Source organism: Mytilus californianus, unplaced genomic scaffold (genome assembly GCF_021869535.1).
Source record: "Mytilus californianus isolate M0D057914Y unplaced genomic scaffold, xbMytCali1.0.p SCAF_8, whole genome shotgun sequence".
NCBI lineage: Eukaryota > Metazoa > Mollusca > Bivalvia > Mytilida > Mytilidae > Mytilus > Mytilus californianus.
Genome location: NW_026262734.1, coordinates 13,313,890 through 13,323,796, shown reverse-complemented (window position 1 = coordinate 13,323,796; position 9,907 = coordinate 13,313,890).

Here is a 9,907-nt window from a genome sequence, read left to right as displayed (position 1 = left end):
TACATTTTGCATTTTACTCAATGTCACAGGAAGACCATCGCACTTCAGTGTAGCCACCATCGCAGGTCATAGTAGCTATTAACAAGTTAATGTCACAATGTCACCATCGCACTTCAGCGTGTTAACCAACGCACTTTAGCGTGGACCATCGCACTTCAGCGTGACCAACGCGGTTATGAGTCCTACATATATATATATATATACACAGCCATGTATCACCATCACTGCTGGTGATCCAATGAATAAATCTGTTGTAGAGTTGTCACTGGTTCAGACGTACTTATAAATATAATTATTTCTGTGACTGTATCTTGCATTAATTTTTAGGATCCTTTACAATAGATATATTTATAGATTATTGCTATTTTACCTATGACGATGTTGTCAATTTCATGTCAATTTCATTAGCAACGGCACATGCCTCCTTAGTTTCTAGCAATAATTTTCATATCACTCGACTCCGCTGAGAAAGGAAATTATCAGTCAGTAAGATCAAAGGAAATTTTTCGTAAAATAGCGATAATGTAGCTTATCTGTAACAATTCCATATTCATGCCTTATATATCATGTAGTGTATTACGATGCTAGATTAAAACTGATGAGGAAAGGTAATACCCGGCCACCAAAAGCTTTATTTTTAAGCCTAGGTGGTCGTGTGGTCTAGCGCCTCGGATACAGTGTAGGCGATATGGTGTCACGATATCTCAGTAGCATGAGTTGGAATCCCAGCGAGGGAAGAACAAAAAAATTTGTTTTTACAGATCTAACATTGTTGGGCTGATGTTTAGACGAGTTGTATATATATATATGACAACAATCTTAAAGCACCTAGGACATATTAAAGACTTACTAATGCAACATTTTCATTACATAGCAGAAGAGTTCACTGGTTTTCTTCCTCGTTCACTGCACCAATTAGTTGACAGTTAGTTGACCTATAAATAAATTTATTTTAAAAGATTTCACAAGTATATTGCCTTGATTGCAAAAGATAAAAATTCGAATACAAGTTACAATGTTAACAAGTCTGTTAATATCCTCCTAAAATACTTGTACCTTCCTATCTGCAAAACAATTGCTCTTATATGAAAATGTCTATGTGGGAAGGACTTTGATTAGTTTTAATTTTCCATAATTTTTTTATATATACTGTTATAGGTTTATATCTTTGTAATGTTTGCATCTAACTCCTTCTCACCACCTTGAAGATGTTTCTATACCTCCTATACATAATCATGTGTCTCTTTTTGCCTGTTTGCACTGACTGTTGTAATAGAGCTGTTGATGTAATTTGTTCCAGTTAATCCTATAGTCAGCTGATTTAAAGTTAGGGTTTTTCAGGGAAAAAAACATTCTTTCACATTTTCCATAGGCTCAAATATAAAATAAGTCAATGGCGAGGAAAGAAAAAAGTAACAACTCCATGTATGAATTTTATAATTAACTTATGTTTCTAATATGGTTAAAATGGGTTGAGTAATCATCATGAACATGATTTTTTCTGTATATTTTCAAACAAAATACGAAGCACTCAGGTCTTCTACTTTCTGAAATATGCATTTGTACACAAATAGTTTACTCTGCTGTCAATGCCGACAGATAGCAATCCTTATATCTTGCATTCTGCAGCTTTCTCAGAAATTAATGGAACTTTAAACTATTTTGAGAGTAAAATGTAACTGTCTTGTTTGATAAAATAGAAGATTTAGATCACAATAGCTATAAATCTGATGTTTGGACCATGCGAAATCAATACGTTTACTCGATTTTTCTCAGAACATAAATGAAACTCACCTAAATCAAATTGGTAAAAGAACTTCCCCACTTTAGTAATTTCTTGTATTGCCAATGGACATTGATAAACGTGTTTGTTAACTTCTTCAGAATGTCCCATATGTCTTCTCTTGTAGCACCTCCAAAGTGGCAAATACAGTTGACATGTAATGCCTCATCTGAGTAATCCTTTTTGATAATTCTGCCTTCTTTCAAATTTGTTTACACTTTTCCAGCCGCATACATGAAAGTTTGAATCTTTAATATAAGGGAAATACATATAAATTAGTTTGTTTAACTCCTGCTGCTTGTCTAATGTACTGATCTGTTAGCTTTGTCATGGCCTTCCATGTGTCTTCAGGGATGAGAATTGAGAGAAGTTGACTAACACATTTACCAGATTGATATGTCAATTTATATTTCTGAAAAAGTTCCCACTCCTCTGGGTTTTTTACCTTTTTCATTTGGTTTTCATCTACCCATGCATCCTCCTTTGCATCTATCCATTCCTTTAAAGTGAGTCTGCTTGGTTCCCCTCCTCTTTTTGCATGGAATAATGTTAGTCTACTAACTATAAGATCTCTGAGAAAGGTATATATTCATTTGGTTCTAAAAACTTATAAGGGTCATCCAACTCTTTATTTGTGTTGAGATAAACTGTCTAAGCATATTAATGTCATCCTATACTGGTAACTGTTGAGGTCGTTTCAAGTTTTCTTGCCTATTTTTTTTTGCAATTATATACTCAGCATCACTAAATATTTCTCCTTTATAATATTCTAATAATGTTTGAAATCATCAACTTTACTCATTTCATTTTTCTTGGTTTGTAAAATATATTGTCCCTTTAAGTGTGAAAGGACATTCTGTATAAGATGACCAACACCCTTTTTCAGTCCTGACTTCATCCCTCCATCATCTTTCGCTGCCATTGAATAAATTCCATCCATAAAAACAGAAAAGTTCTCCATTTTAAAAGATCTAATGCAGATATTACAGTTATACCCGATTTCTCAGCCTCTCCTTTTACATAGAAATATAAATTGGCGATTGTTCTCATCTGCTTCATAATGCTTTTCCTATTTTGCTGAGACTTGTCTTTTCTTGATACCATCTTCCTATATTAATGAAAAAGGAACTCAAAATATCTTCCTTATATTCTTCTGTGTGTTTGACATCTTTAACAGTTTCCTTGGGTATAGCAACAGGTACCCTAGTGTATCCTTCTGCTGCAAAACATTTTACTTTGAAATTCTTCATATGTTCTTTTACAAAAAAAACGTTGCAAGAAGAGCACATTACTCTTTTCTCTATCTCACCATCTCTGTCTTTTCTTGGTTTTCGTTCTTTAATAGATTTTTTTCGATAAAATTATCCTCTTTCATTTTCAATAAGTTATAATTAAGGTAGCCTTTTCTCTTTAACATATCAAATGCCTGGTTTCTATCCCTTGGTGGGAGTTGCATTGCAACTATTACATCCTCTTCTCCTTTATATATTGTTTTTAGATGTCTGGTCAGATGAGTTTGAAATTTTCAACAAAACACACAAGGTCTTTTTGGTTTGCCAATCGCTGCAAGAATTGAATTATTATTATATTATATTTTATATACATATATGATACTTGCTAACTGGCAACTTTGAAGACTTCCTTTGACAAATTGTAGCTATATGCAGCTAATATTTTGTTTTATTATGTACCTGACATATGACTTAAAACATACATTTCTTAAATTCTAATATTATTTAAGTTCTTACACATCCTTGGCTCTCACATTTTTTGGTTTGAGAAATCCTGAAAAAGCTAGGCAAATCCAGAAACTTGCTTCAGAAGCACCAAAGGAGTATGTTTCATAAGGGTTATATTTGGCTCCAAATGATGTCCATTGTTTCAAGATAATAAATATTTCAAGCTGATGAGACACATAAGAAGGTGAATTTTTTTCTTATAAAGCGATAAAATTTACAACCAAAACAGGCCATACAAAAGTAGAGATTTTGGTGTAATTTGATAAAATTCTCTGGAATTCAAAACATATTAGGTCCATAAAACATTAGAGTGCAGGCATTGACAAACTAAATATTGTCAAAAGTTTGTAAGTCAAATATGGAAAGTGTTATCACAAACAGTATGTGAAAAGATAATTTCTGTTAACAAATGTACATGCATGTTTCCAGCCCGAAAAATCAATGGAAATTTTGACCTTTTTTTTTTTAAACTGATATGGAAAAATAAATTATGTGACATTATGAAAATAATGCTTATATGTAAATTTTCAACAAAAAGATGCATCTTCCATATATAATTATCATTTTAGTACTGATTCATTATGATAATTAGTCAACAAATCCTTATTTGAAATTTAAGCTGGAAATAGGGGCCATATGAGGACCTTATTTTCATTAATGTAAAAAAACATATAAGTATGCAGCAAATATGATGAAGAGGAGTGTACAAAGCTGAAAATGTTGCACAGAGTAAAATCTAATATAATATGAAGTTTGGTATCAAATATGAAGAAACCGTGGTTTGTAGTTGTTGAGGAAAATGCTTCTAACATTTCTTATACTTGCATCAATCAGAGGAACATATATTAATATGCATGAGGCAAACAGGAAGTAGGTTACAGATCTCAAAATCTGTCTCACAGTATAAATAACTAATTTGAAGTTTGGTACCAAACATTTAACAGACATTAACATTCTATAGAAATTATTTACATAAATGGAACAAAGGATAGTTTAAAACAGGCATTTAGTCTAAGATGCATGATTTTTTTTAATGAAGGGGTCAAATGACAATTTTGGTCATGTTGACTTATTTGTAGATCATACTTTGCTGAACAATTTTACTAAAAATATATAATTTGATACAGTAAGAATCAATGAACGGAACTAAGGACTGACACATAAAACAGAAAACATAATACCCTGAACTATCATATGCAGATTTTCAAAAATAATTGAAGTCAAAGTTGTCGGTTGTTTTATCAGTGGAGTGCTAATCAAGTTTTATATAAAAATGAACTTTAATTTTATGTACCTCATCTGGCAAAAAGCCCTGTAAAAAAAAACAACTTTTTAACGTTATGCTGATGTTACCAATGGTGCCTAATGTGTCATTTGTACCAACTCGTGTCCATTGCCACACTTCTGATATACCTAAAAGTAAAAAAAATAAATGTTAACTAGAGATAATATGTGCAGCTGATCCTGATGACAATAGATTCACTCTATGGAGGACATATAGTTTGAAAGCAAACATGCACTTTTTCAATTTTATGTTCTCAAAATCATGTTTTCTTGAGCAGCAGTATCATACCAACAACATATCTTAATCCTACCTGCCAAATTATAAATAAATTGTTTCTAGTTGGTGGTCATCCTGTTGGTAGTTTCTGCTCTAATAAGGAATTCATTTGTGCATTTCAGTGAAATGAAATATCGTCTAGATAGACAAAAACCAAATAAAACTGTTTTATCCCCACCACATTTTGTGCCATCCCTATATTAAGTCAGGCTATCTGGATCATGGGCTATTAGTTTTTAGAAATTTTTCTTAAGATTTAGTTGGTGGTGGATGTGGTCTGTTGTAATACAGGTATCAAATATTAAAAGTGATTCTCTTTTATTATCTTTATGTATCGTTATATTCACAAATTTGCTGTATAAATAGTAACTTACAAGTGCTCTAAAATATCAAAAATAGGTGTTGCAGTATATAGAGGTGCAATTAATTTCTCTGAACCTGCAGCTGGTGACAAGTGGGCATTTTTTGATTTTAAGGTTATAGTTTCACTTGCTGGTACACCGTCTCTACTCCTTTCAGTGTTTTTGGATTCTTTTCTTGAAATAGCTGCATCCTACAATTACAAAAATCCAAATTCCAAGAATAATGCAATATTTGATTGGTTGATAAATTGATTGTTGGTGTTTAACACCACTTACAGCACTATGACTATATTGGCAATCCTAGTCATTTAGGATTGGAGTCAAACACACCTGCTATGTGTGAGGTTTGGACTCACAACCTCAGTGTTAACAGACTAGTAGCAATATTTTAATATAAACAATCATTAACATTTTTCATAAAGTTCTTTTATAAAGTTCAAGTGTCAAAATTTTAATTTTCGCTCATTGGTATCAATTTTCTGAGATAAAGAACAAATCATATTGTTTTGGATACCTGATTCTGCATTCAAACGGAGGGAACTTTGTTGTTTGTGTAACCTTTATATTTGTGGTTTACCTGTACCTATAAAATCCTTAAAAAATTGGTACATCACAAATGATATTGAATTGACAGCATAAATTATATAAATCTTTGCAGTGTTAACCTACTTTCGAGAAATAGTAATTTTTCAATTTAGCATGTCTACTTCTGTAAACAAAATAAATCGACTACAACAAACTTAATCTGTTGCTTCTGTATATATATATGATCACAGTATAACAAAAATCCATATCAGTTTAAATCAGATTGTTTTCACTATCGTCTCACACAGTATTGTGGTTTTCTAACTATCGTTTTACTCATTTACTTGAGTCCATGGTTTTCAATGTCCTTTATTTAACTTTCATATTCAATTGACAACTTGGTCTCACATTATCATCTTTATTTTCTAAAGAATGAAAAATGTTCAACTTTTGGTTTAAAATTATTCCTGTGTAAATGTGTAGGACTCGGAGGTGAGATGGGGATGCTGATGTGCGATGGTCAAGTTGATGTGCGATGGTCACACTGAAGTGAGAATGACCATTTGCTGATGTGCAATGGTCTATATAATGTGTGATGGTTGTTTAAAATCAACAGACGTTCAATTATTATGAGAGGAAGCTTTTTTAAGTGGATAGTATATAAATTGAATTTGTTATTTTCTATGTATGTCCTTAGTTTTGGTTGCATATTAAATGAGTGATTGTCCTCTTTGATTTTCTGCATGTGAACATAATTCTGGGTTAACATTTCATATTTACGTCGTTCTTCTAATGAGTTTCTTTTTGCGTTGTCTACGATCCTGTGTGTAATCAAAGAATGCCACGCTCCATCATACGTAAAAAAGAACTTGTAGATTTTCAGAAAAAAAATCTGCTACAGAAGGTTAACTCTCCCTTTTACGCCAATCACTCCTCGTTTCCTTTAATATATGGGTTTTATAATCCCCTTCTTAACCGAAAAAAGTCCAAAAAATGCTTCTTACAAACAAATTGTCTTCTATATTGAAAATATACTTTATGTTGTCCATCGAACTTCCGCGTTACCACAATTGCACTTTAGCTATCAACAAGACAACTCACAATGCTACAATTGCACTTCAGCGTAATCAAAATCGCACTTCACCTTCAAACCTTTGCACAGCAGTAAGACCATCGGGATTCAGAGATCTTTAAATGTTTGAAATAAGGAGTATACTTACATTGCTAGAATTATAAGGAATATCCATATATATGTGTTAACCTGTCTAGAGAACTGATCATCAACTTTTGGAGGAGTCCACAGTGTTTCCTAAAGCACAAATTATATGTGAATTTATTTGTGACTGTGATGCATGTCATATGTGTTTTTAAGATTAGATTTGCCATAGAAATGAATAAATAAAAGACATATTGGGTATTGATTAAAGGTTAAACACACAGTACAAAAAGAGGATAAAATTTATCACTATTTGTTAAGCGTAGTAGTTTACTAAAAGTAGTTCTGTGAACTGTTCACATCTTAATAAACTTACGTAAATATCAGTTTTCCTCTTATCTGTTTAATTGTTTTAATGAAAGTTGAGAAAACTGTTGAAAAGACAAATTTAACATGAGTAACTAGAGGCTCCAAGGAGCCTGTGTCGCTCACCTGATATTTTTGTTTACAATTGATGCATGAAATAATGAAACCATTATACTTTTGCTTTAGTTTCAGAGATATAAGCCAAAAACTGCATTTTCCACTATGTCCTATTTTAAGCCATGTCAGCCATGTTGGTTGGCAGGCTGGGTCATCAGACACATTTTTTAAAATAGATACCCTAATGATGATTGTGGCCAAGTTTAGTTAAATTTGTCTCAGTAGTTTCAGAGGAGAACATTTTTGCAAAAGATTACAAAAATTCACGAAAAATTGTTAAAAATTGACTTTAAGGGGCAATAACTCCTTCAGGGGTCAATTGACCATTTTGGTCATGTTGACTTATTAGTAGATCTTACTTTGCTGAACATTATTACTGTTTACAGTTTATCTCTATCTATAATAATATTCAAGATAATAACCAAAAATTTGTAAGGGTTCCGTGGAACACAGTGTCTCGCCTACTTTTGCTGTTAGTCGCAGGCTCAACAAAAATGGGGAAAAAATTATTAAAAATTTTTCCTCTAGATACTATCTTTTGATTGTAAGAAGTTCTGTTCAAGTTTGGTAAAAATCCAAGAAGGTTTATGAATCTAATAAATGTTTTAAAAACTTTAACTGCAGACTGTACGTAATGATAACTGGAATAAAACTAAGTCCATCTATAAGTAATATACAGAAAAACAGGAAATAAATTTTTACAAAATTTCCTTCTAGGTACTAGCTTTTGATCATAAAGAAGCTTCTGTACAAGTGTGATACAAATCCAGGATAGTTTAAGAAAGTTATTAAAAATTTGAAAGCTTCAACCACAGAGTGAATGTAATGTTAACTGGCAGAAAAACTAAGTCCATCTATAAGTGAAATACGGATAAACAGGATTTTTTTTTTAACAAAATTTACTTTTGAATAATATCTTATGATCACAAACAAGCTTCTGTCAAAGTGTGGTACAAATCCAGGATAGTTTAAGAAAGTTATTAAAATTTGAAAAACTTTAACCACAGAGTGAATGTTATGTTAACTGACAGAAAAACTAAGTCCATATATGAGTAAAATACGGATAAACAGGATTTTTTTTTTTACAAAATTTTCTTCTGGATACTATCTATGATTATAAACAATCTTCTGTCCAAGTTTGGTACAAATCTAGGATAGTTTAAGAAAGTTATTAAAATTTCAAAAACTTTAACCACAGAGTGAATGTAATGTTAACTGGCAGAAAAACTAAGTCCATTTATGAGTAAAATACGGAAAAACAGGATTTTTTATTTACAAAATTTTCTTCTGGATACTATCTCATGATCAAAAACAAGCTTCTGTCCAAGTTTGGTCGAAATGCAGAATAGTTTAAGAAAGTTATTAAAATTTCAAAAACTTTAACCACAGGGTGAATATTTGTGGACGCCGCCAACGACGAAAAAGTCACAGACTCGACAAAAACTGCAAAATTTCCTTAAAATTACCAATTCAGGGGCAGCAACCCAACAACAAGGTTGTCTGATTTGTCTGAAAATTTCAGGGCAGATAGATCTTGACCTGATGAACAATTTTACCCATGTCAGATTTGCTCTAAATGCTTTGGTTTCAGAGATATAAGCCAAAATCTACATTTTACCCCTATGTTCTATTTTTAGCCATGGTGGCCATTTTGGTTGGCGGGCCAGGTCATCGGACACATTTTTAAACTAGATACCCCAATGATGATTGTGGCCAAGTTTGGTTAAATTTGGCCCAGTAGTTTCAGAGAAGATTTTTGTAAAAGTTAACGACGGATGACATTCATTTATACTAGCATTTACAGTAATTGCACATTATATGTAACAACTTAAAGTCTCTTTCCTAACAAATAAATAAAAAAGATCATGTGCAAAACTTCAACATATGTGCAATCTTTCTGTGAAGTTTCAGGAATCTGGATTGAAAACTGTAGGAGGAGTTAATTACACAAGTTGATTACACAAATTAGGTATCCAGATGTCCCTGCCCATACATTACCATACATTTTAGCCATTTTTTTAAAATTGTATCAAACCTGGCCAAAAAGCTGTCTACTTCTTGAAAACTCAATTTTCAAAACTGATAAATTTTACTGAATATAAAGCCTATATTACATCATTACCTAGTTAAGACATTGAAATTATAGGTTTTGCCCGTTGAGTCCTTGGCATCTTTCCAGTTTGGTGGTAGAACAGGTGCTATGAACTGAGGGGGTAATGGTGGTGGAGGAATATCTTCTTCATTGGAAAAATCCAATTTTGAAAAATCATATGAAATCTGAAATAAGAATAGAAAGAA